At 41.0% G+C, this 24,894-nt stretch overlaps 1 long non-coding RNA gene across 1 annotated transcript in view; it reads left to right on the top strand.

Moving 5' to 3' along the window:
- Nucleotides 1–11,030: 11,030 nt before the first annotated feature.
- LOC147572619 (uncharacterized) overlaps nt 11,031–24,894 on the top strand; it is a 170,749-nt gene continuing 156,885 nt past the window's right edge. Inside the window, exon 1 of the long non-coding RNA XR_015245765.1 lies at nt 11,031–11,118. This is a non-coding gene — a long non-coding RNA (uncharacterized LOC147572619). The remainder of the gene's footprint in view (nt 11,119–24,894) is intronic.

Raw genomic sequence — 24,894 nt, forward strand, 5'->3', positions numbered from 1 at the left:
AGACAGAGACAGAGACAGAGAGAGAGAGCGGGCATGGGTACAAGTGGGGGAGGGGCAGAGAGAGAGGGAGAGTGAGAATCCCAAGCAGGCTCTGCACTACCAGCACAGAGTGCGATACGGGGCTCGAACTCATGAACCGCAAGATCATGACCTGAACTGAAGTCAAACGCTTATCTGACTGAGTCCCACCCCTGGTGGGACTCTTTCAATATGGCCCAGCCTGGCTGCCTTTGTAGTGTGCACTTGGCAGACAGGAACAATTATGCCTCCCTTTTCCTTCCAAATTCCCAATCCCTTCCTCTATTTCCATGCTCTGCAATGTCAGAAAACTACATGTGACTCCTCGCCTCAGAATTCTTTAGTTCAGGGGCACCTGGATGGCTCAGTTGGTTAAGCATCTGACTCTTGATTTTGGCTCAGGTCATGATCTCCCGATTTGAGAGTTTGAGCCCTGCATCAGGCTCTGTGCCAACAGCATGGAGCCTGCTTGGATTCTCTCTCTCTCTCTCTCTCTCTCTCTCTCTCTCTCTCTCTTTTTTCCCCTCCCCACATCAAAATAAATACATAACCTTAAAGAAAAAAAGAATTCTTTAGTACAGTAAACTTGCAGCCAGGGGTGTGAAGTCAGGATCTCTTTTTACCAAACCCCAAGCTCTCTTGAGGTCCTCCTCACCCAACTGAGAAATGGTGACAAAAGGATCTACAGTAGGGGGAGAGAAAATACCACAGCACTGTCTCTTCTATGAGCGCTCTGCAAGTCCATTCAGTCACTGGCATTCCGTCATCCTCCTCCCTTCATTCATTCCATTGGCAAATATTTGTTGAGTGTCAGGTCCTCTTCTAGACATAGAAGTGAACAAAACAAGGTTCCTGATCTCTTGTATTCCAGACACGAAGAAATTTCCCATTAACAACTAAGCAGAGCATATGACATGTCAGATGGCATTAGGCACTAAGGACAATAAAACAATATGAGGAGAGTTGGTAGTTCTGTTTTATATAAGATGATTTTATAAGAGGAAATGCCTCTCTGACACGAGAACACTTACGTGCAAACTTGTGGGAATTGGGAGTAACGTAGTGATGTTATTTGCAGGGAGAACTATCCAGGCAGAAGGAGTGGTAAATGCAAAGATTTGGAAGTGAGAGCACGTGGAGTTTGCTCACAGAAGAGGAAGAAGGGCAGTATGGCCGCTGCACAATGAACAATTGAAAGGACTTTTGATTTTACTCTGAGACGGATGGGAAGCACTGGATTATTTGGAGTACGGGAGTGATAAGATCTGATGAATCTTAGTGAGGATCACTCTGGCCTCAGGTGAAGAAGAGACTGGATAGAGGCGTGAGAGGGAATAAGGGAAATTGGTGTGATAACCCAAGGTCCACTCTTTCCTTTCTTACTTGGAAACCCTAATTTCACTGTGGTGCAATATGCTCATATTTAAAACGAAAATCAGGGGGGCGCCTGGGTGGCTCAGTCAGTTGAGCGACCGACTTTGGCTCAGGTCACGATCTTGAGGTCTGTGAGTTCAAGCCCTGTGTCGGGCTCTGTGCTGACGGCTCAGAGCCTGGAGCCTGCTTCGGATTCTGTGGTTCCCTCTCTCTCTGCCCCTCCCCCATCCGTGCTCTGTCTCTGTGTCAGAAATAAATAAACATTAAAAAAATTTTTTTTAAACACAGAAAACAGGGGTGCCTGGGTGGCTCATTCGGTTGAGCATCGGACTCCTGATTTTGGTTCAGGTCGTGATTCCAGGGTTGTGGGATGGAGCCCCCAGTCAGGCTCTGTGCTGAGCACAGAGCCTGCCTGGGATTTTCTCTGTTTCTCTCTCTCGCTCTCGGTCGCTCTCTCTTCCCTTCCCCCAGATACTGCTCTCTTTCTCCCTCTCTCTCTCTCTCTCTCTCTCTCTCTCTCAAAAAATATCAAGAACAATATAAAACAAAAAACGACATTTCTTAATCTTTCTTGCACACGGAGGGGCCAACGATAGGCAATTAGAAGGGGCTTCGGGAGTGCCACTTAAATAGGGGGCCGCCTCTGCCGGCATGTGCTTTTTGTCTGTTGTCTTTCCATGCTTCTTGCCTAATGTATGGATATGATGGTTGGAACTGAAGGAGCCATCATTGGAGAAATACGATTTAAAAGCACAATGAGAAGGCTCCTCACACCTATCAGCATGGCTAAAATTTAAGATAAAGGATAATACTCAGTGCTGCTGAGGATGTGAAGAAGCTGGAACTCTCATACATTACAGATGGGAATGTAAAATACACAACTCCATTGAAAACCTTAAAGGTTTTCTTCGAAATTTAACTTACCTTTACTGTATCATCTAGCTGTCTCATTCCTAGGCATTTACCCAAAAGTTATAGAAAATTAAGTTTATATAAAATCTGCACGCAAATGTTTATAGAAGGCTTATATGTAATTTCTAAAATCTGGAGACCACCCAAATGTCCTTCTGTGGGCAAATGGGTAAACAAATTGTGGTATGCCCATATAATGCAGTTCTGCTGAACAACAAAGAAGAATGAACTATTGATACATGCAACAACTTGAATGAATTTCAAATGGATTTTGCCAAGCAAACAAAGCCAAACCCAAAAGACTATATAGTGCATGATTTCTAAAAAAAAAAAAAAAAGGCAAAACAGTAGGGAGGGAAAAGAGAAGGGTGGGGATGACAGTGAGGGATGGGTCAATTACAAAAGGGCAGTGTGAAAAAATTGGGGGGGAAGGCCCAGAACTGGTGTGTGTCACAATTGTGGTGGACACACACCTCCATGCATTTGTCAGAACCCATAGAATGAATTGTACATCACAAGGAGTAAATTTTACAGTATGCATATTAGGAAATACAATTTTTTTTAATGGGGGCGGGGGGGAAGATTGAGAAACTGCAATCTATTCCTTCTATTAGGAAAATAGCCCAAACTGGGAAAATAAAATCATCTTGATTCCCAAAACTCAGTGCTGTGGTTCAGGTAAAAGATGACTTAATTCCCCTCCATGGATACATAGTCTGGTTCCTATTTTTTTAAAGAAGTACTTGTGTTTGGAAGGTAACACAGCTGACAGAATAGCCTGAGCAATTGAGTTCAGGTGGGTTTTCTCCATCTTAGTATCTATCCCTCAAAACATTTGGAGAGGGTCGGAACTGATGAAAAGATAAGCTATATGTTAAGCTTCTTTTCTTTCTGGTACATAAATGTTAATATACCAGATGAATTTCACCATAACAGCTGTTGTGGGGATCACATAGGACTAAAAAAACCCATAATGCCCCCCTCCTCAAAATATCTCTCAACTGAGATACACACTTTAAAAAGTTTTTACATGTAAATGATTCAGAAATACTGGGTTATTTTTGCTATTAGAAATGAAATGATTTGGAAAGAATATCTGGTGCCGGGGAGCAGTCTAACAAGACAGCTGAAATCTTACAAAAGGATGAAGAACCACAGCATCGGAACTAAATAAAGCTGCCGTCTGCTTCATCACCAGATGGAGGGCCCTGTGAGTCTCTTTCTCTGTCACCAGTCACTCCCCGTCAGTTTTCTTTCCAGGGACGCGCTAAGAGAGTTCTACCCTTGAAGACACATACAGAGAATCCTCACATAATTCCCTGCCTTGCTCTAAGCTGCCCCGGGTCACTTTCCAAGAGAGAGATGCCACCAGCTCTGGTTCACCCAGCAGGGAGTACCAAAAGTGAACAACATCCAGCCCGCTTGGTGCTCCCAGTGGGTGCAGATTTTACGGGGAAAAGGGAGATCTATTTGGGGAGGAGGATGAAAGGAGGCTCAATCATTGTGTGTTTACTGAGTTTTCTTAGTCACAGGCTAATAGAGACCCTGTGTTTGATCCACTTAGATGAGCTTATAAAATTTGTGACAATGCTCTCGTGCAGGAATGACTCCATGGCATCCAAAGTTAGCATGCAGAAGGCATCGCTGGGCTACTTGTCCTGACCTTGAGATTAAGGATGAAGAGGGGAAGTAAATGTGGAGGAGGGGCCCCCAAGCCCCTCTTGGTTATTCTCAAGGCAGCGGGAGCCCCTGTCTCATGGCATCTGGACTTTTTACTGGGCTACTAATTGGTTCAATATTCTATTTTTAAAGCCATTCCTTGGCCTGAGGGGCAGTAGAGACATCCTGGTCCCCAACGTCATCTTTTCCAGCTGTGCAAGTCAGTGCTTTCCAACAGGGTGGGGTTGAGGGAAAAAGAAGGTAAGAGGAGCCAAGCAATGAAAACCCTCCCCTCCAGTGTTTATGGCCAGTACGGAATCCTTCCTCAGTGACCTGAAATACACCTGACACATAGGCCAGGGCACGAACACTAGACTCAAGCAGAACTAATCCTGCGATGTTGGCTAAGTTGTCATTCCACAAAGGAATAGTTTCCACACGTCGTTAGTAGACACTAAATGGGAGGTTTGCACAGAAAGCAAAAGAGGAAGCATGTGCCTTGCACAGAGAGATCCTCTCTTACCCCCAGCACCCACCCCCATGCTCCAGCCCTTCCTTGAATCTGCTGCCTTTTTTCCATCTCCGTTGTGTCATGGACCCATTTTGCATTTCTCATGGAGACTTCTGCAGTCCTGGTCGACCATAGTCTCCTGCTTCTCCTCCAGTTTATTTCCATGGTGCGACCAGAGTGACCTTACAACTAATACACCAGATTTTGTCACTCCTTGCTGAAGACATTCAGGGCTTTCCTTTGCACTTAGAATAAGCCCCAACATTCTTATCATGGCTGATGAGGCCTTGAACTCACAGGGCTCCTGCCCACACCTCCGCACTCAAAGTATTTTATATAAATACACCCCCATGTGTTTTCTTTATAGGACTTCCCAGAATGGCTACTTATTTATTTAGTGTCTTCTCCATAAGAATGCACCACACGCTATGAGGGCGGATAACTTGTCTTGCTCACAGCTCCCTCCAGTGCCTAACACAGGCTAGACCATTGAAAGGACCTTTTAAAGCATTTATTGAATGACTGAATAAATATTAGTGGAATGAACAAATGAATGCCTAGAAGGAACTTCTGGTTTCCTGATCTTTTGTTTGTCATCTCAGAAACTTACTGTTGGGGGCTTAACCACAATTCTCAGTTAACTTTTCTGGGTCATTACCTGAAAAATGAAAAAAAAAAAATTTCCAGGGTGGAATTAGGAAATTGAAAACACTGAAGTGTCTTGGGTCCGATGCAGTTAACAATTTTAACTAGTGGAGAATATCTCTCCAGGGAGGTGAAGCTCTTCACCAGTACCAACTCATTAACTTCCAACTGCCCAAGGTGTCAGGTTAAAGACAGAGTCATAGGTCAAAGGAAGGCAGGGAGCCCCTCACAGAACTGAGGCACAAGCTATCAGTCCTCTCTGTGACAGAGCTTGGGCGGTGTGGGGCCGGGCAGCAAATACAAAAGCAAAAACCTGAACGATAGGGCAGAAGGCAGCTTGGGGCTCATTTTGCTTCTAGCATCCTCCTTCTGGATCTGATGCTTCTTTTTAGAACCTTCTGGGCCCTGCTGCCTGCATACAGGGTGAACTTGTGATGACGGCTGTCCAACTGGCTCTTCAAACCTGTCCTCTCAGCAACCTGTAGCTGAAGCAGGAAACCTAGACTTCATCCTTAGCTCCTTCTTTGACTTTCGCTCAAGCCCAATCTAATCAGTGCCATGATATGTGTGTGTGTGTGTGTGTGTGTGTGTGTGTGTGTGTGTGTGTGTGTGTGTTTAAATTCAAGTTATTTAACATGCAGTGTAGTCTTGGCTTCAGATGTAGAACCCAGTGATTCGTCTCTTACATATAACAGCCAGTGCTCATCCCGAAAAGTGCCCTCTTTGATACTTATGGCCCATTTAGCCCATCCCCCCACCCACCACCCCTCCAGCAACCCTCAGTTTGTTCTCTATATTTAAGAGTCTCTTATGGTTTGCCTCCCTCTCTGTTTTTATCTTATTTTTCCTTCCCTTCCTCTATGTTCATCTGTTGTGTTTCTCAAATTCCACATATGAGTGAAATCATATGACATCAGCACCATGATGTGTTAAGCCCACCTCCTAAGTGGCTCTCAACCCTTCCACTATCACCACTCTCGTCTGGCATCACCAGCGTGGCTGTCTGGACTACTTCAGCAGCATCCTAAAGCCATGAAGCCTTGCATTAAGTTTCCCTCAAATTCATCCTTCATATCAAAGCCAGTGACGTTCAAAGATGCAAATCAGACCACATTTCTCCTCTGCTTAGATTCCTTAATAACGTCTCTTGGTACTTAGGTAAGTCTTAACCTGACTTACAAAACCTGTAAGACTTTGCTCCCCCGCTTTTTTTTTTTACTCCTTTCAAATCACTTCACCTTATTCTCAGCCCACATATTCTAAATTCTAAGACAGTGGTGTTCTTTCACTTCATCAGACACCATGGACTCCTTTTCCTTAGGACCCGAAGATGCCTCTCAGCTTGGGATATTCTTTCTCCGCCTCTTTTCCTTGCCAGCTCCCATTTATACCTCAGGTTGACCAAAGTGGCATTGATTCCAGGAAGTCTTCCCTATTCTCCTAGCCTAGATTAAGAGCTCCTGCTAGATCCTGCTAAGGCACATCTCACTTTCTCTGTCACAGGTCTCATCCCTACTGGTTGCAACGTCTCTCCAGTTGGTTCACCATTGCTAAAACCTGCCACAGTGCCTGGCACATAAGTGCTTAATAAAAATGTGTTGACAAATGAATATCCCTCTCATACAGTCCAGTGGTGGTTGTTGGGAGACCCTGCTTTTCTGTGCTGTCCAACCTGATGCCTCCTCTTTGTCTTTATTCAGACTGTGCCCGTTGCTTTTACCTCCAAAGCCCCCGGACTATGGGTCCTCTGGCATCTGCCCCATCTCGGTAGCCAGGTTCAGTTTTAGGTCAGCTTTTCTCAGTGTGCCCTGTTTCATTCATCCCAGTTCAGTTCTGACGTTAGATATGGCAACAATGGAGGAGAAAATGGGCATTTTTTGATACCTGTCATTGGTTATAAGAAAGCTGGACCACAAAGATGAAGTGATTGCCTCAGGTAGCCATTTTTATGATGAAGAGGTCTTAGGCTGTGGGTAATCCATGTGTCATGAACTTTTCCAAATTCCTAATTTCCAAAGACGATAACTCCACTACAAATTAAACAACAGATAATTAAATTATCTGGGATAAAGTGTGATGTTCAGGGACTTGGCAGATTCCCACTGGCTCTTGCCCACACCTGAAAGATGTGTCTCAGAAGGTAACTAGAATGCTCTGTCACCCATTTTCTCTGGAAGGCTTGGAGTTTGGGTGCGAGGTTTGCCTCACTTTGGGGATGGGACAGAAAACTCCTGAAGGTCCTCTATCACTTAGATCTCAGCAGCCTGATACCATCATGAGAACCTTCCTCCCACTCCCTCCTCTCAGACATTCTTTTCTGTGAAACATCAAGAAAAGTCACTAAATTGGATGTTTTTAGTCAAAATGTCTGAAATAACAAGATATGGAGAGAAAGTAGACTACAGTAGTAATCTTGACCCCTTTCTCACCTCCTCTGGCTCTTTGTCATTCCCTCCTCAACATTGCCATAGCAAACACTGACTCCTTTCTTGTCAGAGTGATGATACCTTTTCAGATTTTGACAGCTGGAAGGTACGAGTGAAAGTAAACCAGAATCTTTGATTCCAACTTCCCCTCCCACATTGGTACTGTTTATGCAAATTGGAGAAAATGGGCTTTGTTATGTTTTATTTTGTATTCTGCTAACAAATACAGTGCATCTGTTAAGTGCATGTGTGAGGGAAGGAACACTGGTTACCCAGACATATGGGGAAGCATCAGATTTTCTTGGTTTTATGATATTACTTTAACTATCTACTTGACAGAAACAATAATCATTACAGATTGGAAATACCTTTGTCAGACAGCAATTTCCTGTGATGGGCAGCCTCACAATCCTGCATGATATATTGGGTTGACAGCTTGCAGGGAGATCCAGGGGGAAAAAATAGCTGTGAAAGGGAAAAGCTTATTTTAGCCAACAGACTTGGAAATTTCACAGACGTTATAGGATTCTTTTAAAGCTACGCATGATTTCTCCTCATCAGCTGCTAATTAAGGACGTTAATTTATCTATTTGTTTGATACTGGAAACATAAGGCTTAGTTCAGCAACAGTTATAATTTATCACAATTTTAGTATCTTTTGAGTAATTCAAAATTATGCCTTGCAATAAGTGATTTATGAGGAGTTTATAAGTATTCTTATTAAATCAGCATTTTTTATGTATTATTTTCTGGCATTACGTACCTCTGGAGACTATTAAAGTTTATTACTCAGTGTTCATTTTAATAAGAACCTTCTGACATTCCCCAAGGGCCTGAGAAAAACTATCCACGGGTTTCTGCCCAATATTGAGCATGGCTCGGATTGGAAGGCAGTCCTCTTCATCAATACCTTTAAAGGAGAAATCAGTGGATGGTCCAAATTTCGGCTTTTATGTAAATGGCTGATGTCGGAACTTCCTAGTCATTTTGACTTCATGACTCATTTGCAAACTTCCACATTTGCAGCAGCAACCCTGGCCTGCAGTGAATGGGTGCACATCTGGAAAACAGCAGTGCTGATAGCTGCTGGGAAGTCTTACCCCAGATGCCATATATCCCATGTACCTGACGCTGCCCGGGTCCTGAGTTCTGACTCTGGGAGGAAAAAGGAGGAATGTGGATTTGTGGGGACATGGAAGGAGGGCACTAGATTGTTGGACCTGCATTGTTCTGGAAGCATTTTGATTGAAAAAAAAAATTGTCTGAGCTTTAGACAAACTGTCAAGCTTGCTTCCCAGACAAAGACAGACAGACAGACAGACAACCCCTCCCCAAGCCTTCCCACCTTACACACATATGAAACCATCGTATACACCAGTTGAAACATAGGGGATTTGACTTTGGAGAACAGACATATAGGCAGGCCTTTCTTCTCTTCTGTTTAGTATGTGAACTCTTTCTGATACCCTATACACCCTATACCCAAACTGCCTTTTTACGCTGGCTTTGGTATGCCGTCTAGGCTATTGCTCTTGCCAGCTCAGTGTCGACTGTACTTCTGCGATTATTTAAATAAATATCTTATGACATCTCATTCCTAATATTTGAACATGGATGGGAAACAGGAAAACCAAGTGTTTGACGCTATTGATGAAGTGTTGACACTAGTGACAAAACTATCAAGACGAAGATTGTGGCCCCCAGAGCGTTTCCTTTTTTTTTTTTTTTTTTTTTTTTTTATAGCTTCTCTTGGACACTCATCAGACCTAAGAGTTGACTGTGGTGTTCAGTGCTAAGGGAAGATAGAAAAACAAGGAATAAGTTGGTAATGTGTCAGTGAAGTTGATCTAAAAAACAAGGTGTAATTAGGAATTTATTTTTTAGCTTTGTTTTGGAATACGCCTCCCCCTTGCAATGTGTAAGGCTATCGTTCAACTTTTCTATATTTGATTTTACTGTGTGTTCTTTGGAATTCAGCATGTGTAAAAGTAGAAACTCATCTCTGTACCCTATTACTTTATTGCCTTTCCACAAATGGGTACTGTAGACAGACTCAGAAGGCATCTTTGTCTCCTAATATACTAATATTGCTACTTATCATTGTAAGTGTCAAAATCCATGTGGTAATGTTTTTAATTTTCAAAACACTTATTTTAAACATTTTATTTGCCACGAATATTATTTTTATTCCTTATTGCGTGTCTACCTTTAAATAGATAGGGAAATTCTTCCCTGGGAGGCAACCTATCAGAATTATTTCAGTACTGCTATAAACTGCTCTGAGACTTAAAGAAATAAAATAAAACAATAAACCCACTGGATATTACTAACATTATTCTAAAAAACATTCGCTTTGATGACTTTGAAAGGCATAGGCAGGAAGTGAAAATAGGTGGTTAGGGGTTGATTACTCCTATAGGACTATGTCCTTAGAAGTAAACGGGAATTAAATTGCTATTAGCTTTCTTTTTAAAAAAGGGAATGTTCTGCATTTCACTGGGAATTCTGAGAAACAGGGTACAGGTATATATTTGCCAAGAGTAAAATACGCACTTGAAGAAATCATGCGACTTTGGTGATTCCAAACACTTCACCTGGTGGCTTCCAACACATGTTTCCAAGCAGAAGACAGCATGGAATAACACAGGTTAGGGATGCAGATAGATCTGGGTTTGAATTGAGGCCCTTCCTCATTTTGTTAACGGGGACATTCTGAGCATTATTCGTCTCATCTAAAAAAGTGGGGCATTGCCCAAGTGTTAGCACTAGTCATATATTGGATAACGTTTGTAAAGTGTCCAGTATAGGGCTTGACACATGGAAGAAGCTAAGTGATTGTATTCTGGCAATCATTCACTGTCCTTGGATTGGGAAGCCTGACTGTGGAAAGCTGAATAATGCCCTCCCCCCACCCCCTGACCCCCCAGATATCTACATCTGAATTCCTGAAAACTGGGACTATGTTATGCAACAGGGACTTGGCAGAGGTAGTTAAGTTAAGGATCTAGAGGTGAGGAGATTACCTTAGACGAACCGGGTGGGTGCAGTAAGTTCACAAGAGTTCTTTTTCATTATTGTTATTTTTGTTTTTTAAAGGTTTTTAAAAATGTTTTTTATTTACTCATTTTGAGACAGAGAAAGAGCATGAATAGGGGAGGGGCAGAGAGAGGGAGAGAGAGAACCCCAGGCAGCCTCCATGCTGTCAGCACAGAGCCCAACAGGGGGCTCAATTTCACAAACCGTGAAATCATGACCTGAGCTGAAATCAAGAGTTGGATGCCTAACCAACTGAGCCACCCAGACACCCCACAAGAGTTCTTCGAAGAGGAACGTGGGAGGGTTAGATTCAGAAAAGTCAATGTGACAAAGGAAACACAAACACTGAGATTGGATGATGGTATTGCTGGCTTCAAAGATGGAGGATGGGAATGTAAACAAGGAATGCAGGAGGGCTCTAGAACCTGGAAAAGATGAGGGAACAGATTCTTTCCTAGAGCCTCCAGAGGGTGTAGCCCTGCCCACATCTTGATTTCAGCCCATTGAAACCCATTTTAGACTTCTGTATCTCAAATGGTAAGGTAATAAATTTGTGTTGTTTTATAGCACTAAATTTGTGGTAATTTGTTACAGCAGCAATAGGAGATGAATACGCTGATTATTATTACTTTGGTAGCACATAAAAAGGAAAGACGACCTTCACCTCTGCTGTCTTATGGAATGAACAATATTTGGTGTAAACCAGGGCATGGTAATTCTACTGCCTTTTGATGCTAGTGGCTTAACAGTGAGCATGTGACCCAGTTCCATTCAATGAGTCATAAAGGGAAGACTGCTGGGTGGGGAGACTTTCTGGGAAGGCTTTTGCTCCCTAATAAAAAGAGCTGTTGAGATGAGAAATCTTGCCTCTCCCTGCCTGCCTTGAAGAAAGTTAAGGGGCGATATAATGCTTGGAGACTCTCTGAAAGATTGTTAATCATGACGGTCAAATCTGTGATAATAAGAGACGAAGGACTGAGCCGATAACAGCTAATGGCTGCTTGAGGTGAAGAGAAACATCAGTGAAGGATCAAAAAAGAGCAAGGAGTTTGCAGTTCAGGCAAATTTAGTTTTCTGTAGGGAGTTTGTGGCTGATTCAGGAACATAAGATCATGAACTCAAGATGTTCTGTCAGAAAACAAGCATCAAACAATACACTGGTACGACTGTTCCAATGTAGGGCTGAAAATCACACGAAACCTTTTTTTTTTTTTTGAATCTATTTCTTCTAGTGAGCTTTTCATAAAAGGACAAACTAATCAAATCCCTTGTACTGAATTTGACCAAGGTGGACTTACTATAGAGAAGCATTCCATATAAGATGAGTGTTTCTGGAAACTTCTATGATGAATTTTTCTCTTTGAAGAAGCTGCTTCTGTTTGGCCTGTCATGGTGAATGGAAATCACCATAGGTCTGAAATCTGGGCCTTTGCCTTTTTTTCCACTCACTTCTTTCATTGCACATTTTCTTGCTGCCTTTGCTGTTTCCTGCACCCACGTCCTTCTCTGTTTCTGTCTTTGTTTGACCTCCCCTCATCACTTGCCGGGTTACTGCAACAATCTTCCAACATGTCTCCTTGTTTCCTATGTCTCTTTCTCTAACCAATCTAGGCCCCAAACTTCAGACAAATGATCTTTTCAAAATACAAAACTGATCACACCAACTCCTGCCTCCGACCAGCCAATGCCTCCCTATCACTGATGGGGTGAAGTCCAAACTTCTTAGAATCCCTACTAAATAAATACTTCCAAAGTGTGGCTCCTAATTGGGGTCTCTGGCTATGACTTTCCTTCCTAGCATCTTCCTGTCTAGTCCATTAGGATTACCTCCAGATCCATGGGGGGACCAGGCCCTTCCCTGACTCCTACCTTTCATCACATTACCTCCTGTGCAGGGATAGAAATCTTTCGCTTCTCTGTACACTCAGGTCAAGCATCACCACTTCTGTAATGCTATCCTGGCCCTCTTCTCAGGACTCAGAGGGGATTGGCCATTTCCTCCTTGGTGCATACACTCTGCCCCCAGTCTCATTTTTATCTGTGTCTGTGTTGCCTTCTTACTGTGTGTTATGTCCTTTACGGGCTTAGAAATTGTTCTCCCCTGTTAGGTAGCGAACTTCTGGAGATAGGAACCATTCCTAAGTTGTCACTCTTTCCCTGGAGCTTAATACAGTGTCTGGGACATGCAGAATACACAATTGCAGAGATAGATAGATAGATAGATAGATAGATAGATAGATAGATAAAGATAGATAACAGATAAGTGTTGGTGAGATGTTAGAAAGTTAGATGCTTCATAATTGAGCAAAAGGAAACTTGCATATTTCCTTATTTAATGACACCCTTTCATGTTATAGTTCTAGACTGCACTGTCCAAATCATCTATTAAATACTTGAAATGTAACGTTTCTGAATTCAGATGTACTGTAAATGTAAAATATATATCAGATTAAAAAAAGAATGTATATCTCATTAATAATTTTTATATTGATTACATTTTTATAACAATAATATTTTTAAATATATTGTAGTAAAAAAATCGACTATTGAAATGAATTTCACCTATTGTTTTTACTTTTTAAATAAACGGCTACTAGAAGTTTTAAATTATTTATACAGTTCATCTTTAAAGGTCACCTTTTATTTGTGTTAGGCAGTTTCCAGTTTCCAAACTGGAGTTGGAGAATGAAGGCATGTGGGTCACATCTGACCAACCACCTGTTTTTTGATGCCTATTAACTAAGAATATTTTCATTATTGTTGTTGTTTTACATCTAAATGGTTACATTTTACATGCTTTTATAACTACCTGCATAATAGGCTTGATTTTGCCTCTGGGTCCACAGAACCTAAAATATTTAGTATCTGGATCTTTAAGAAAAGTTTGTTGACCCAGTTGTAGAAGATAAGGCCCAGTGTGATGAAATCAAAGTAATAAGGATAGCCACAAATAGAGGCTCTTGCCTTAATAGCAGCTCACACATCAAGTATTCCAGGTGGCATGATCTGTTCTAAGTTCTTTATGAGTAGTAACTCATTCCATCTTCACACCTTATTGAGATAGTTACTATTATTATCTCTGTATTTTGGATAAGGAAATCAAGACACAAGGAAGGGAAAGAACCCGCCTAAGCATGCACAGCTGGTAAGTGTAGAGATGGGATTTTAACTTGGGTGTCTTTTTTGAGGTCACATATCAAAATGTATGGGAAGATTTTTGAACCCAGCCTGTGGACTTCAAGTCCAACAGAGCTAGAGAGGTGGGTTGCTACAGGGTTACAAACCCAGAGGTGAGGAGATTCAGGGTGCCCATCTTGGGTGAGGGACAGTCTGTAATGAGGCATCTGGGGTAGAGTGGGGAATCCCATGAAGTTCAGAGGATCAAGCTAAGGGAAATCAGCGAATCAGCACTTAGTAAAGCAAACCAGGTCAAAGTCAGCTAGACCATCCAAGTGAAAGGTCAACTCAGAGAGGAGGAATTGAATTCCAGGAAATAGAACCAAACAGAGAGGCCTAGGAGAGTTCATGAAGAAGCTTAGGAGGCAAAATATGGGGAGATTCACGGGGCTAGATAGAGCATTGCTTTTTATCTCTTTGTAGGTGGGATGGAAGTTACTTTTCTTTGTTATTTACAAATATTATACATTACTGTAAAAAGTTTTTTATGTTTTTCAGAAAGAGAGAGACAGACAGAATGCGAGTGGGGGAGGGGCAGAGAGAAAGGGACACACAGAATCTGATTGATTGATTGATTGATTTTACATCCAAGTTAGTTAGCATACAGTGCAACAATGATTTCAGGAGTAGATTCCTTAATGCCTCTTACTCATTTAGCCACCCCTCCCCCCACAACCCCTCTAGCAACCCTCTGTTCTCTATATTTAAGAGTCTCTTATGTTTTATCTCCTCCCTCCCTGTTTTTATATTATTTTTGCTTCCCTTCCCTATGTTCATCTGTTTTATATCTTTAAAAAAAAATTTTTTTTAATGTTTATTTATTTATGACAAAGAGAGAGACAGAGCATGAGCAGGGTAGGGGCAGAGAGAGAAGGAGACACAGAATCTGAAGCAGGCTCCAGGCTCTGAGCTGTCAGCACAGAGCCCGATGTGGGGCCCGAACTCACAGACCGCGAGATCATGACCTGAGCTGAAGTTGGACGCTTAACCGACTGAGCCACCCAGGCACCCCAATCTGTTTTATATCTTAAATTCCTCTTATGAGTGAAGTCATATGATATTGGTCTTTCTCTGACTAATTTCACTTAGCATAATACCCTCTAGTTCCATCCACATAGTGGCAAACGGCAAGATTTCATTCTTTATGATTGCCAAGTCATACTCCATTGTATATATATACCACATCTTCTTTATGCATTCATCCATCGATGGCCATTTGGGCTCTTTCCATATTTTGGCTATTGTTATTTCCATATTTGACTATACTATTGTATAGTGCTGCTATAAACATTGGGGTGTATGTGCCCCTTCAAAATAGCATACCTGTATCCCTTGGATAAATACCTAGTAGTGCAATTGCTGGGTCATAGGGTAGTTCTATTTTTAATTTTTTGAGGAACCTCTGTACTGTTCTCCAGAGTAACTGCACCAGTTTGCATTCCCACCAACAATGCAAAAGAGATCTTCTTTCTCCACATCCTGGCCAACATCTGTTGTTGCCTGAGTTGTTGATGTTTGCCATTCTGAGAGGTGTGAGGTGGTATCTCATTGTGGTTTTGATTTGTATTTCCCTGATGATGAGTGATGTTGAGCGTTTTTTCGTGTGTCGGTTGGCCATCTGGATGTCTTCTTTGGAGAAGAGTCTATTCATGTCTTTTGCCCATTTCTTCACTGGATTATTTGTTTTTTGGGTGTTGAGTTTGATAAGTTCTTTATAGATTTTGGATACTAATTCTTTATACGATATGTCAGTTGCAAATATCTTCTCCCGTTCTGTCAGTTGCCTTTTAGTTTTGCTGATTGTTTCCTTCACTGTGCAGAAGCTTTTTATTTTGATGGGGTCCCAGTAGTTCATTTTGCTTTTGTTTCCTTTGCCTCTGGAGATGTGTTGGGAGACACAGAATCTGAAGCAGGTTCTGGGCTCTGAACTGTCAGCACAGAGCCTGACACAGGGCTCAAACTCACCAACCATGAGATCATGACCTTAGCTGAAGTTGGACGCCTAAGCCTAACCAACTGAGCCACCCAGGTGCCCCTCTACGTTACTTTTTGGATAGGTAATTTATATATTTGCATAAAATTTAAAGAGGACACAATAGTGTACCATTTAAGGAATTTGTTTTCTATCTACCCTGTCTGCCAACTACCCAGAACCTTACTCCAGAAGCACTGCCACTTGCTTATTACACACACTTCTTTTGTTGTTTTTTTTTCCAGCTTTACTGACATATAATTGGCATATAATGTTAAGTTGAAGGTGTACAATGAGTTAATTTGATACGCATATATTGCAAAATGATTACCACCATAGCGTTTGCTACACTTCTTTATATTTATACTTTCATTATTCTTTTCTCAGAGGCAGGGAGTTTTTGAGGAGTCTAGGCAGTTCAGATAAGAACATTAACTTTGATATTAGCCATGGTTATGCATGGAAGGCTGTGTGTGTTAGTGTTCCCAAACTCTATGCTGTAAGTGGAATTTATTGCACAAAACACAAATTATACCTGTATTGAAAATAAAGGAAGTTGATTTTGACATGTCTATGTTTAGAGCTCCACCCAATGAATAGTTTAATTTTTTGATTTGCATTTTTTTAAGTTTAATTGTTTATTTATTTTGGGGGGGGGTGTGGTGGAGGGAGAGAGAGAGAGAGAGAGAGAGAGAGAGAGACAGAGAGAGAGAGAGAGAGAGAATCCCAAGCAGGTTTCACACTGTCAGCAGGGAGCCTGATGCAGGGCTTGAATCCATCAACTGTGAGAATATGACCTGTCCTGAAATCAAGAGTAAGGCACCCAACTGACTGAGCCACTCAGGCACCCCTTTAATTTGCATCTTTGATTTCTAAGTATAGACACCAAAGGAAAGGCTCATATGCAATCATTATGGCCTAGAAGATTCACAGAGTGTTTGGGGTGAATACTGGTTATTGTGAACTTTGTATCTCAATATCTATCAATCTCTTTAATTTAATAATTACTTTTTCATTTAATAATAATTAATTTCATCTAATAATTATTTTTCATAAAATAAGAGAAGAGTAAAAATAACTCTAATCCACAATTGAAAAATCTTCTACACAGTGAAGGAAACAATCAGCAAAACTAAAAGGCAACCAACAGAATGGGAGAAGATATTTGCAACTGACGTATCATATAAAGAATTAGTATCCAAAATCTATGAAGAATTTATCAAACTCAACACCCAAAAAACAAATAACCCAGTGAAGAAATGGGCAAAAGACACGAATAGACACTTCTCCAAAGAAGACATTTGGATGGCCAACCAACACATGAAAAAATGCTCAACATCACTCATCATCAGGGAAATACAAATCAAAACCACAATGAGATACCACCTTACACCTGTCAGAATGGCTCACATGAACAACTTGGGCAACAACAGATGTTGGCGAGGATGCAGAGAAAGAGGATCTCTTTTTCACTGCTGGTGGGAATGCAAACTGGTGCAGCTACTCTGGAAAACAGTATGGATTTTATAGATACAAGATTTGAAAAAAATGTCTACGTCAAACATTTTTTTCCTCCTAATTAAGGCAGAAAAGTAAATCCTCAATTTAGAAATTTGCAGCCTCATCAGGATACAGACTAAAATGACTTATGGGTGTCAGCCAAACATGTGTTCCGGAGATGGCTTTCCATCAGGATTTTTATTTAGGAAAGGAAAATCTTGTATTTTTTTCAACATTAATATAAATCATGCAACCTAATTTGTAGAAGTTTCCTAGAACATTGTGGCAGATATTTGGCTGAAGCGTCTGGATATTCATTTTTTTTTTTTTTTTTTTAATTTTTTTTTTTTTAACGTTTATTTATTTTTGAGACAGAGAGAGACAGAGCATGAACGGGGGAGGGGCAGAGAGAGAGGGAGACACAGAATCGGAAGCAGGCTCCAGGCTCTGAGCCATCAGCCCAGAGCCTGACGCGGGGCTCAAACTCACGGACCGCGAGATCGTGACCTGGCTGAAGTCGGACGCTTAACCGACTGCGCCACCCAGGCGCCCCGGATATTCATTTTTTAAAGCAGCTATTTATTGAGTTCTTTCTACTTGCCTGTCACTGAGATGAAAGGCATTTAATGTTTATAGTAAACAAAAGAGTAATTATTATTTGCATGTTACAGATGAGGAAACTGAAGGTTATTCAGTTTTACTAATTTGCTCAGCTTCAAATTAGACCTGCTTGACTTCAGAGTTCATACCTTTAACTGTCATGCACTACTGCCTCTCTAATGACTTACATATTTTAAATTGTTACAAATCACGGATACTTTTAAAGAACTGAGAAGTTTTCTACTCAAAGAAACCTTATGGCTTGTCTTTTCATAAATCATCTGAACATGGAAGAACAACCCTTTAAATTCAATCTTTGAAAAATGACACACTTATTTATTAGTGAGTGATTTAGACAGGAAGACAAACAGATTGGCAGGTTTTTAAAATTGCAACTCATCTTATCTCAGGAAGGACTAAAAACTTCAGTGAGTCCCTGTGAAAAATTATCAGTGTAAAATTCCATAATTAGCTAGAGTAACAATGAGTTTTTTGGTTCTTCCTAGTCTAGCTTCTGGTATCTTTATAGCTCCTGAGGAGAAAGCATCTGAGCCACCATATTAGTTCATGTCCTCCATTGAATTAATAATACAAGTCAAGACCACAGTCCTCTCACTTATTCTAAGCCATTTTTCGGTCTTCATCTGTTGGGATCTGTAGCAATTGACAAGTATTTATGTAAATATTTACTGACAGCCCACTTTGTGAGTAGGCATTCAACACACAATGTTGAACAAAATGGCTATGGTCTCCTTTCTGATGGATCTTAAAATCTTGTAAGGGAGATATATCTTAAACAAAGAAATAAAACTCACAGAACCTGAGAGGAAGAACAACCTGAATTAGCAAGAATTACTGGAATAATAACTTTTAGGTAATGCCATAAATTTAATGTTCTTAAAGTATTGGAATGGAGATCTACCTAAGCTTTATTGATAAAACAGTTTATACTTAGTATTCATGGAAATGGTGCCTAAAATTTCCTGAGAATTTTCTCTCTCAAGTTAAAGATGGTTTCTAATATTGTATTCATTTTTTCATTTCTTGATTAGTCACTTAATTCTTTCAATCAAGCATTGATAGAACTTGTATCAAGGGCCAGTTGTGCAAGAGGTGTACATGGTCCTGGCCCTTAGGAAGTTCAGAGTCCAGTGGCAGGCAGCGGGGGTGGAGGTGGGGGTAGATTATCATATGAACAAGTAAAGACAAAGACAAATAATTAATGCTTGAATATAAACATCACCAGTATGTTGTGCGAACCTGGAGTGGGGGCAGCCTCTGTCTGGAGGTTGGGAACAAATTTTCAGAGGAGATGATATTACTGCAGGGTGCTGAAGAATGAATAGAACTTTTCCTTGAATAAAAGAGGGATACATTCCAGGAAGAAGGAGTGGCATGTAGAGGTTGTGGAGGTCTTATGTTTTGAGGGGACAGGAAGAAATTCCACTTGGGAGAGTGTAGGTGTGTGGGGTGAAAGGGAAGGGGTGTGAAATGAATTTGAGGGAAGGAGACCCTGGGACATGGTCACGGAGCACCTGTGTGTCCTGAAGAAAAGGCTGAACTTTTGTCATTGATGATTTTTAAAAACCTCTGAATTTTGTTATTTATTTATTTAACAACATAATCTGAATTTTTCAAAAAATTTTTTTCAGTGAGAGATACGTTGGAGTGGGGGGCAATGTGTGGCTTAGAAGCCAGTGATGAGCTGTCGAAACACTGCAAGCAACAATGAGAAACCAAAGTCAGGGCATAGTAAGGAGGATGGAGAAGGAGAGTAGATTTGAAACACATTTTAAAAGTAAAATTAATTGATTTTGTTGTTTCTGTTGAATAGTTTAATATACATGTGAAGGAAAGGGAAAAGTCAAGATGGCCACCACATTCCTGTGTTGAGAGCCACTGGAGTGTGACACCATTAATTTAGAGAGAAAACAGGAAAAGGAGCAAATGTGAATGGGGGTTGATAGTAAACTGCATTTGGGACAGTTCCAGGCTCAGCCTTCCCTGAGTGGGGAACATGGATATAGAGGCACTGCGAGGGGAAAAGGATACAGAAGTGAGTGAAATATATTTACCGCCTTGAGGAGGGGTGTAATCTAGAGACAGTGGCATGATATAAGCAAATTCTTTTTTTTCAAGTTTATTTTTTTTTTAATTTTTTTTTCAACGTTTATTTATTTTTGGGACAGAGAGAGACAGAGCATGAACGGGGGAGGGGCAGAGAGAGAGGGAGACACAGAATCGGAAACAGGCTCCAGGCTCTGAGCCATCAGCCCAGAGCCTGACGCGGGGCTCGAACTCACGGACCGTGAGATCGTGACCTGGCTGAAGTCAGACGCTTAACCGACTGCGCCACCCAGGCGCCCCTATTTATTTATTTTTGAGAGAGAGACTGAGAGAGAGAGAGAGAGAGAGAGAGAGAGAGAGAGAGAGTGCAAGCAGGGAGGGGCAGAGAGAGAGAGAGAATCCCAAGCAGGCTCTGCACTGTTAACACAGAGCCCGATGTAGGGCTCAAAGCCACCAACTGTGAGATCGTGACCTGAGCCCAAATCAAGAGTCAGAAGCTTAACTGACTGAGCCACCCAGGTGCCCTGTGAATTATTTCAATAGAGCAAGTGACTTAGTGCATTTGTGTTGCTATAACAAAATATCATAGACTGAGTAGCTAATAAATGACGGGAATTATTTCTCACAGTTCTGGAGTCTGGATGTCTGAGGTCAGGGTCCCAGCATGGCCTGGTGAGGACCCTCTTCTGGGTCGCAGACTTTTCATTGTATCCTCTTATGGCAGGAAGGGGCTAGGGAACTCTGTGCACTCTCTTTTTTTAATTTTTAAAACATTATAATTTATATTTAAGAATATAAATATATCATAATCACATCAGAATATTCTTTTCATGTTGATATATATTGGGGAAGGGTGGGGGACACTATTCTCCTTTTTTGCATATTCCTTTCACAGCAAATAGAGGAAGGAACTTCTCTGTCTTAAAGAATGTTGGAGGGACTACATCCTTCTGTTTTTGTTTTTTGTTTTCTTTTTTCTCTATGCTTACCCACTCATGTAGGCAGAAATAGCTCTTTTGGTGAAATACTGGGCCATATTTTGCTAGCGGGCAGGGTTCAAAGTTTTAGAAGTTCAGCTCTTAAGTCTTAGAAGTTCAGTTCGAGTGTGGTGGGCTCAACCTCTTCTTAACTTCCTGTCTCCACGTGGTAAACTCTCCCAGGAAAAGGTCTAGTACCTGCTTCTCTTATTCTCTCCCTTCTGCAGTAATTAGTCAAGGGAGACAGGTCAGTAGTCCAGGTAGCCAGCTGGGGGACTGGACTAGAAGTCAATCTGTGGGTCCAGTTCTCCCATAATCAAGTCCTTAGGTCTCTATCCAGGGGAAAAGGAAGCTCTGCCTTGTATCAACTCCAAGCCTGTTCTCCCAGCAAGCTGATACAAGAAATCCCCACAAGGAGGGGTGATTGGTGCTTGCCTGGTTAGTAATAAAGCTATTATTTTGATATCCATTTGCTTAATGATTTTCCATTGGCCAGAATCCTAAGGAAAGAGGGGTGAGATTTGTGTACCCCACCTCACATCCAAACCCCCAGAAATATACTTTATATCATCTTTTTTTTTTTTATTAATTCCAGCATAGTTAACATTCAGTGTTATATTAGTTTTGGGTCTGCAATATAGTGATTCAACAGTTTCATGTATTATTCAGTGCTCATCAAGATAAGCATATTCTTTTTTTTAAATTTTTTTTTTCAACGTTTTTTATTTATTTTTGGGACAGAGAGAGACAGAGCATGAATGGGGGAGGGGCAGAGAGAGAGGGAGACACAGAATCGGAAACAGGCTCCAGGCTCCGAGCCATCAGCCCAGAGCCTGACGCGGGGCTCGAACTCACGGACCGCGAGATCGTGACCTGGCTGAAGTCGGACGCTTAACCGACTGCGCCACCCAGGCGCCCCAAGATAAGCATATTCTTAATCCCCTTCACCTATTTCACCCATCCCCCTACCCTCTGGTAACCATCTGTTTTCTATAGTTGAGGGTCTGTGTTTTTGGTTTGTCTTTCTCTCTCTTCTTTTTTCTTTGTTCATTTGTTTTGTTTCTTAAATTACACATATGAGTGAAATCATATGGTATTTGTCTTTCTCTGACTGGCTTGTTTCCTTTAACATTATACTCTCTAGATCCATCCATGTTGTTGCAAATGACAAAATTTCATTCTTTTATGGCTGAATAATATTCCATTGTTTATATACACCACACCTTTTTTTTTTTTTTTAATTTACATCCAAATTAGTTAGCATATAGTGCAACAATGATTTCAGGAGTAGGTTCCTTAGTGCCCCTTACCCATTTAGCCCACCCCCCCCCACATAACCCCTCCAGTAACCCTCAGTTTGTTCTCCATATTTACGAGTCTCTTCTGTTTTGTCCCCCTCCCTGTTTTTATATTATTTTTGTTTCCCTTCCCTTATGTTCATCTGTTTTTTCTCTTAAAAGTCCTCATATGAGTGAAGTCATATGATTTTTGTCTTTCTCTGACTAATTTCATTTAGCATGATACCCTCCAGTTCCATCCACATAGTTGCAAATGGCAAGATTTCATTCTTTTTGATTGCCGAGTAATACTCCATGGGGTATATATTACCACATCTTCTTTATCCATTCATCCATCGATGGACATTTGGGCTCTTTCCATACTTGGCTATTATTGATAGTGCTGCTATAAACATGGGGGTACATGTGTCCCTTCAAAACAGCACACCTGTATCCCATAGATAAATGCGTAGTAGTGCAATTGCTGGGTCGTAGGGTAGTTCTATTTTTAATTTTTTGAGGAACCTCCACACTGTTTTCCAGAGTAGCTGCACCAGCTTGCATTCCCACCAGCAATGAAAAAGAGATCCTCTTTCTCTGCATCCTGGCCAACATCTGTTGTTGCCTGAGTTGTTCATGTTAGCCATTCTGACAGGTGTAAGGTGGTATCTCATTGTGGTTTTGATTTGTATTTCCCTGATGATGAGTGAAGTTGAGCATTTTTTCATGTGTCGGTTGGCCATCTGGATGTCTTCTTTGGAGAAGAGTCTATTCATGTCTTTTGCCCATTTCTTCACTGGAGTATTTGTGTGTTGGGTGTTGAGTTTGATAAGTTCTTTATAGATTTTGGATACTAACCCTTTATCTGATATATTGTTTCCAAATATCTTCTCCCATTCTGTCGGTTGCCTTTTAGTTTTGCTGATTGTTTCCTTCACGGTGCAGAAGCTTTTTATTTTGATGAGGTCCCAGTAGTTCCTTTTTGCTTTTGTTTCCCTTGCCTCTCGAGACGTGTTGAGTAAGAAGTTGCTGCGGCCAAGATCAAAGAGGCTTTTGCCTGCTTTCTCCTCGAGGATTTTGATGGCTTCCTGTCTTACATTGAGGTCTTTCATCCATTTTGAGTTTATTTTTGTGTATGGTGTAAGAAAGCGGTCCAGGTGCATTCTTCTGCATGTCACTGTCCAGATTTCCCAGCACCACTTGCTGAAGAGACTGTCTTTGTTCCATTGGATATTCTTTCCTGCTTTGTCAAAGATTAGTTGGCCATACGTTTGTGGGTCCATGTCTGGGTTCTCTATTCTGTTCCATTGATCTGAGTGTCTGTTCTTGTGCCAGTACCATACTGTCTTGATGATTACAGGTTTGTAGTATAACTTGAAGTCTGGGATTGTGATGCCTCCTGCTTTGGTTTTCTTTTTCAAGATTGCTTTGGCTATTCGGGGTCTTTTCTGGTTCCATACAAATTTTAGGATTATTTGTTCTAGCTCTGTGAAGAACGCTGGTGTTACTTTGATAGGGATTGCATTGAATATGTAGATTGCTCTGGGTAGTATCGACATTTTAACAACATTTGTTCTTCCTATCCAGGAGCATGGAACCTTTTCCCATTTCTTTGTGTCTTCTTTGATTTCTTTCATAAGCTTTCTATAGTTTTCAGCGTATAGACTTTTCACCTCTTTGGTTAGATTTATTCCTAGGTATTTTATGGTTTTTTGTGCAACTGTAAATGGGATCGATTCCTTGATTTCTCTTTCTGTTCCTTCATTGTTAGTGTATAGGAATGCAACTGATTTCTGTGCATCAATTTTATATCCTGCAACTTTGCTGAATTCATGAATCAATTCTAACAGTTTTTTGGTGGAATCTTTTGGGTTTTCCATATAGAGTATCATGTCATCTGCAAAGAGTGAAAGTTTGACCTCCTCCTGACCGATTTGGGTGCCTTTTATTTCTTTTTGTTGTCTGATTTCAGAGGCTAAAACTTCTAATACTATGTTGAATAACAGTGGCTAGAGTGGACATCCCTGTCTTGTTCTTGACCTTAGGGGGAAAGCTCTCAGTTTTTCCCCATTGAGGATGATATTAGTGTTGGGCCATTCATATATGGCTTTTATGATCTCGAGGTATGCTCCTTCTATCCCTAATTTCTTGAGGGTTTTTATCAAGAAAGGATACTGTATTTGGTCAAATGCTTTCTCTGCATCTATTTAGAGGATCATATGGTTCTTGTTATACACACCACATCTTCTTTATTCACTCATCTATCAATGGACACTCGGCTGATTCCATAGTTTGGCTATTGCAAATAATGCTGCAATAAACCTAGGGGTGCATGTCTCCCTTCAAATTCGTGTTTTCATATTGTTTGGGTAAATACCCAGTAGTTCAATTACTGTATCAAAGGGTTCTATTTTTAATTTCTTGAAGAACCTCTATACTGTCTTCCACAGTGACTGCACCAGTTTGCATTCTTAGCAACAAGGCACGAGGGTTCTTTTTCTTCCACATCCTCGCCAACACTTGTTGTTTTTGATTTTAGCCATTCTGACAGTTGTGAGATGATATCTCATAGTTTTGATTTGTATTTCCCTGATGAAAAGTGACACTGAGCATCTTTTCATGTGTCGGTTGGCCATGTGGATGTCTTCTTTGGAGAAATGTCTGTTCATGTCTTCTGCCCATTTTTAAATTGGATCGTTTGTGTTTTTGGTCTTGAATTATATGAGTTCTTTCTATATTTTGG

Source organism: Puma concolor, chromosome E4 (assembly GCF_028749965.1).
Source record: "Puma concolor isolate L17-30 chromosome E4, mPumCon1.1.hap2, whole genome shotgun sequence".
Taxonomy (NCBI): domain Eukaryota; kingdom Metazoa; phylum Chordata; class Mammalia; order Carnivora; family Felidae; genus Puma; species Puma concolor.